Below are 6,796 nucleotides of genomic sequence, written 5' to 3'. Positions count from 1 at the left end.
ATATTAGACATCTTGAAGGACTGGAGAGATAACCCAGAGGTTAAAGGCACTTCCTGCTCCTGCACAGGATCCAGGTTTGGTCACCATTATTGACATGGTGGCTCACAACCAAACATAACTCCAGTTCCAAAAGATCCAACGCCCTCTTCTGGCCACCCTGGGCAGTAGGCACACATGTAATGTACGTACATATGTGCAGGTAAAACACTTATATACAAACAATTTTTAAAAATATTTTAAAAATAAGCCTTAAAACAAAACTACAGATAATTTGACAGCATATAGTTTGGAACTTCCAGACACTAGAAAGATCATCAACAAAATCTGGAAGGAAGGGGCTGGAGAGATTCCCTCGTGGTTAAGAGAATTTGCTGTTCCTGAAGAGGACCTGGGTTAAGTTCTCAGGCTCACAACCATCCGGTGGTTTGTGCAAGGTGCACATACATACATGCAGGCAAAACACTGGTTTGGCTATTTAAAACTGAATTTTAGGGCTGGAAAGATGGCTCAGAGGTTAAGAGTACTGACTGCCCCTTCCTAAAAGTCCCGAGTTCAATTCCCAGCAACCACATGGTGGCTCACAACCATCTATAATGAGATTTGGTACCCTCTTCTTGTATGCAGGTAGAACACTGTATATTTAATATATAAATCTTTTTTTAAAAAAAATATTTTTAATTGATTAAAAAAAACACCCTGAATTTTAAGGCCATTAGTGCACAACATGGGTCCTTCCTGATGAAAGCTTGGTTCTGCATCTGTGGCTTAACCTTGTACCTCCACTCTGTCAAGCTGTGCGCAGTGGGGTTGCACACCCCGTGTTGGCAGGCCAGGAAGATGCCCAGAATGTGGTTCTCAGGAAGTGGGGAAGCTTCAGATGGTCTGAGTGGAAGTAATTGGTAGGCTCATTTGTTTATTTTTCAAATCACAGAGGTCTGACTTCTTTCTCTACAGTTCAGCTTCCATGTTTTGTACCTTTGTTTACAGCCTGGTAAAGATTAAGGAGTGCAGGATAGAGTTACAGGGTTAGGTATTGATTGCCTTTGTGTTTTTGTTTTGTTTTAGTGTTTTATTGTGAATGTGTTGTCACAAAGTCCCCTATTGTGTGTTCAGTTAAGGCAATTCTGTGCGGCTTTGGTTTTTATCACCAAGGATGAAACACAAATCCTAACTCCCCTGCCCTGCTAACTCTGACGGCTGGGCACTTAACGGGAGGTGGTTGCTGTCTTTAGCCACGTACAGCCCTTAATTTGCTTTCATTGTTACCGTACACAATCACCCTGGTCTGGTGGAACTGCCGATTCTCCGGTAAAGGAAAATGCTCTATTCAGATAACCTGGGAAATAGTGTGATGTTTGCTTTGAGAGGGGCCTGTGACAGGTGTAGACCAGGGCACCATGCCCACACCATCAGGGCTAAGAAAAGAGCAGGTGTGCATTGTAGCATCTTCAGCCCCCCCAACTCAATCTCTTCTTCATCCTCATCTTCAAAAGCCTCTTCCCTGTCGTTGACCGTGGTGTCCTGATACTGCTGGTACTCGGAAGCCAGGCCGTTCATGTCATTCTCAGCCTCGGTGAACAATGTGTTTACTCTTACCAATGCAGTTGCTTCTGATCTTGCGAGTCAGTGGTGGAGACCACCTCCTGTCTCCGTCAAGGTTCTTGTCCCACTCTCTTCCAAGAGTGGAGTAAGCAGACAGCAGGCAGAGTAAGGAGATACTTGTCAACGTGAGGGTAACATCCTTAAACAGGATAAACTTTAAACAGATTGCCACTCAGGATATAAACCCAACAGGTGTGCACTCTCCATAGGAGTGGGATGTCAGGAAGAGCCAGCACCGCTCTGAACCAACGGTTATGCTGGGAACCAGAGGATGGGGGCTGCTAACCAAAAGCAGTCATTGCAGAGCAAGTCTGGAGGTCACTGTGGGGGCAGCAGGAATCAGTCTCCAGGTCCCAGCAGGTCTTCAAGGCAGAAACAGCTACCAGATTCTTTTCTGCAGCCATTGAGAGGCCTTGGAGGCTAAGGTGGGAATGAGTCCCTTTGCCTGCACCCACTGATCCAGTCCCAGAAGCTAGCCGAAGCAAGTTCCCCACAGAAGCCCCAGCCATCGGGAACCTCCCAACTGAGAAGTTTGTCTGTGGAAGCTGGCTGATTACAATATCAGTACTGTGGGGAGACTGATCCAAAAGCTAGTTACTTTAGCTTGGGCTAGTTCTAGCCCTCCAGAACAGCCATGCACTGCCCACCTCTGTCGGAACAAACAGATAAAACCTTGTGAGTCTATTAGCTCACCAACCCAAAAGCCAGGTAGTATCTTGGGCCTATAGAAAAGCACCCTCATCCAGCTGGACCTGCCTCTCTGAATACCCAACAATGTATTTGAAACTTAGGACTTTGTTCTGTGAAAGTATAAACCTTCGGGAAACTGCTTCTACCATGGACCATTTAATTTGGGGTAACCTAACTCTGTGTTCCCAGGCCATGGTTACTTAAATGGCTCCAGAATAAACCCTGTTTTATTCCCTTTATTATGAGAGCTGTGGTTTTTATTTCTAGAGTCCTCAAGGCAGTCTCTCCTCAATTCTCTTAGAGGAAGAATCCTGAAGACTTCAGGTCCAGCTCCCAGCACTCCCATCATTGAGACATCTGGGGCCAGTCTCCTAGATCCAGGCACTCAATCCTTCCAGCTCTTCCTTCTCGAGGAATCCTGCAACAACTCTGGCTTTCCAGAATCTCTTAATTCACAGGGGCGCCACAGTGCATGGTAGGCCTAATTATTAAAATGTGAATATGCAAATAGGGTGGAAGGAGGACCAATCAGGGAAGAGCTAACAAACCCAGTGGTGCAGGGAAGAACCCCAGCCCTCCAAAGGTTGCCTGAAGTCCACAGTCAGGTTCATAGGTCACTGGCTTTCAGAGGTGGTAAAACTCTTGAGGGCTGTCTGTACTTGGTTGCTAAGCCACTTGTCTGTGCAGTTACTACTGCACTAACAGAGCTGTCCAGCAGCCGACTTTCTTCTGCTCCAATGCCAGCTGTTATAAAACTTGAAAAGCTCCCTCTGCTTGGAAGCTGGAGGAGGCACCTACCTCTATTAATTTCTGGGCAAATTCAAGTGATTTGAAATTCTCATTTTACAGTTTGATTTTCAAAAGCAGGGTCTCACTTTGTAGACTTGTCTTGCCTAGAGCTCACTATGTAGACCATGCTGGCCTCAAACCCACTGAGATCCCTTGCTTCTTTCTGTCTCCTGGGTGCTGAGCTTAGAGGCATGATCCATCACACGTGGCCCTAGTTTTACTACTGTCGTCAATATTGCTGGGCATGTGGAGGCAGGAGGCGCAGGGGTTGAAGTCTGAGGCTAGCCTGGGTGACATGAGACACTGTCCATGACCGCACCACCCTGAACACACCCCATCTCATCTGACCTCGGAAGCTAACGAGTCAGCCCTGGTTAGTACTTGGATGGAAGACACTGTCTCACAAAACAAAAACCAAAAACAATCAGGGGCTACGCATGCCATGTAGGTTGGTAGTGTTTACTTGGCATCAGGAAGCCGTAGGTTTGATCCCCAGCACCACATAAACATTGCAGGTGAAACATCCTGCAATCCCACACTGGGAGGCTAAGGAGAGCAGGAGGAGCAGGCGTTCAGGCAATCTTGGGATACACAAGAAACCGACCAAATAGCAGATAACTGGAATAACCTTGATCAAAAGCTGAGTGTCTGCAATCCCCTTGTTGCTATTGCCTCCCAAAATCTAAAAATCTTTCCAGCCGGACAGTGGTGGTTCCACACTTTTAATTCCAGCACTCGGGGAGTCAGAGGCAGGCGGATCTCTGTGAGTTTATGGCCAGCCTGGTCTACAAAACAAGTTCTAGGACAGCCAGGGCTACACAGAGAAACTTGGTTGTGGGTGGTAGTGGTGGTGGTGGTAACAATTTTCCAACTTTTGTTGAAAAGAATTCATGACAGAGCCAGCTGCTTCTATGCTAATGAGTAACGAATTTATAAAATGTTCTACAAGCTAAAATTAGTGACAGTGGCTGGTTGTATTTTAAAACACTTATTTTGGTGATCTTGTTTCCCATTTTCCTTAGTAGCAGGTGTTCTTTGTGCTCTAGGAATAAATCCACACTAGGCAAGCGCTCTGTACGGCTCCACTCTCCAGCCCCAAGGCTGCTGAGACTAATGGTGATTTAAGACCATTTTCTTTTTTGTTTGTTTGTTTTTAATCTTGTAATTTTAACTCTAGGATTTGCTTTTCTGGATTTGTTTTGGAAGCTACTGCTTCATTGTCCTTATTTTCATGATGAGGAGGAGGGCTACTGGACCACTGGCTGTTTCAGTAAAGTCCAGAGCACTCACTCTCGCTGGGCTTGACTTGTGTCACGGCTCTTTCTCAACCACTCTTTCTTTGGAGGTAATTAAAAAAAAACTATTTGTGTATAAGCGTTTGCCTGTATGTATCTGTATGCACTATGTGCATGCCTGGAGCCCACAGGGGCCAGAAGAGGGTCTTGGATTCTCTCAAACTGGAGTTTAGATGATGGTGAGCTACCATCAGTACTGGGAATCAAACCCAGGTCTTCTGCAAGAACAGCAAGTGTTCCTAACCACTGAGCCGCTGCTCCAGCTCCACTACTCCGAACATTTCTTTTTCTGTGTGTAGGTATGGCTGTCCTCGAACTCACTCTGTAGATCAGGCTGGCCTCAAACTCACAGACATCTGCCTCCTGCGTGCTAGGATTAAAGGTGTGGGCCACCACCACCCAGCTCCAATTGTTTCTTAAAGACTACTTTATGCTAATATTTTCAAACTGAACAAGTATAATCACTTAAGGGTCTTAAACACTTTTTTTTGGTCAGTGTTGGAGATGGAGCTCAGGGTAGAATATGCTCTAGGCAAGAGCTCAATCAATGATTTATGATCCAACCCACTTTTTACTCCTCTCCTCCCCAAGACAGGGTTTCTCTGTGTAACAAGCTGTGTCCTAGCTGTCTTGGAACTCACTTTGTAGATTCACCTGCCTCTGCCTCCCAAGTGTTGGGACCAAAGGCATGCACCACCACTGCTGGCCTCTGTAACTTTAATCAAGGACTGGCTCTTTATGGCTTCATCTGGCACAAATCCAAACAGAAACACATGTAATGCATACACTGGACTCTGGGCGATTAATAAGTGGTGCTAATCTGAGCTATTAACATTGGAGATGACCATGGGGAGACACATTTGAAAACTTCTCAGAGAACTGGTAGTTCCACCAATGCACACCCATCCAAGGCTATATCTTGGGTATCAGCAACACACCTAATTCCCTACGTACAAACTTGCCAACCTCTGGCACCATACAAATGCTACAGGCATTCATGTGTCAACATATTCACAGAATATTCTGCAGAGAACTGCCCTGAAGAACAGACAGCTAAGGCCATCAGAACTATTCGTGCATTTAAATGGACCCGATAGTGCTCCAAAGCCAAGACAGGCAAAGCCTCAGAAGCCACCTGCCTGCAGGCAACAGGCATGAAGTCCTAAATGCTCTCAGAAATGAGCAGGGCATCAAACTTGTGGACCTATTGAGCTGGCAAAAGGAGCTCCCTTGAATTAGGAGAGAAAGATTCCACAACCCAGAACCAGGTATAGGAGAAGAAAGCAGCACCAAGGGAAACAGCTGCTCCTTAAGTCTTGGGAAGCCCAGAACCCACGAGTCTGAGGGAGGGTCCTAATGTGACCTTTCACGTGGGGACGGGAGCTTGCCTCCTGATTTGAGTCCATTAGGGTGCTTTGAGACTAGGAGCATGGAAGACTGACCTGAGCCTGGCAGACTGGCTGCTCTTCCCTGCTGTTTAGGCTTACAGACTAGTTCCTGCTGCTTTGGCGGTCTTGGCTCCAGCAAAGTTATAGAGCTATCTGAAAGTAACCTACATTACCCCCAACACTGGTTCAGGGATGAGAAGGGTCAGTGGGCTAGCAGGTAAGAGAATCTTGAATAAGAGGATGTCACAACCCTTTGAACTCAGTTTTCAAACAATGTGGAATTTTAATGAATCAATCTTGGGACACAAATATAATAGTATTTACACCACTAGAAGTCCTTACCAGACATATTTATTTATCACCATTTAAAGCTATTAGGAATCCTCAAACATTATAGGTGATTTTAATTTCAGATTCTGATAAATACTGCTCAACTTCAGCTTTAAAAAAGTCCATAATTTACTACATAAACAAAAAATAAATTCCCTTTAAATATGTCCTCTTCCTAAAACACAGGTAGACACAAAGCTAAAAGATGCCAGCTACAAGCAATACTAATAACGGAAGAGATCTGAGTCTAGAGGAGTCTCTTATCAAATCCATAGGACCTGCAGGGACGGTCTCTACCAGTGCGGCTCCACTTTACAGACCTTGGGAGGTTCAAGAGTTTCATTTAAAAAAATGTTTTTCACTCGGGAGGCAGAGACAGGCGGATCTCTGTGAGTTCGAGACCAGCCTGGTCTACAAGAGCTAGTTCCAGGACAGGCTCCAAAACCACAGAGAAACCCTGTCTCGAAAAACCAAAAAAAAAAAAAAATGTTTTTTACGTTTATATGTGTGCATGTGCAAGAATGTCACTGTGCGAGTGTGGAAGTCAGTGAACACGTCCTCTCCTTCCACCATGTGGGTTCTGAGACTGAACTTGGGTTCTCAGGCTTGGTACCTTTACACACTGAGGCATCCCGCCAGTTCAAGGGTTTCCTTAAAAACAAAACAAAACAACAAACCCACATTTATTTTACCCTGAGGATG

Source organism: Microtus pennsylvanicus, chromosome 11 (genome assembly GCF_037038515.1).
Source record: "Microtus pennsylvanicus isolate mMicPen1 chromosome 11, mMicPen1.hap1, whole genome shotgun sequence".
Lineage (NCBI taxonomy): Eukaryota > Metazoa > Chordata > Mammalia > Rodentia > Cricetidae > Microtus > Microtus pennsylvanicus.
The sequence above is the reverse complement of the archived record's forward strand: the minus strand, read 5'-3'. Positions refer to the sequence as shown.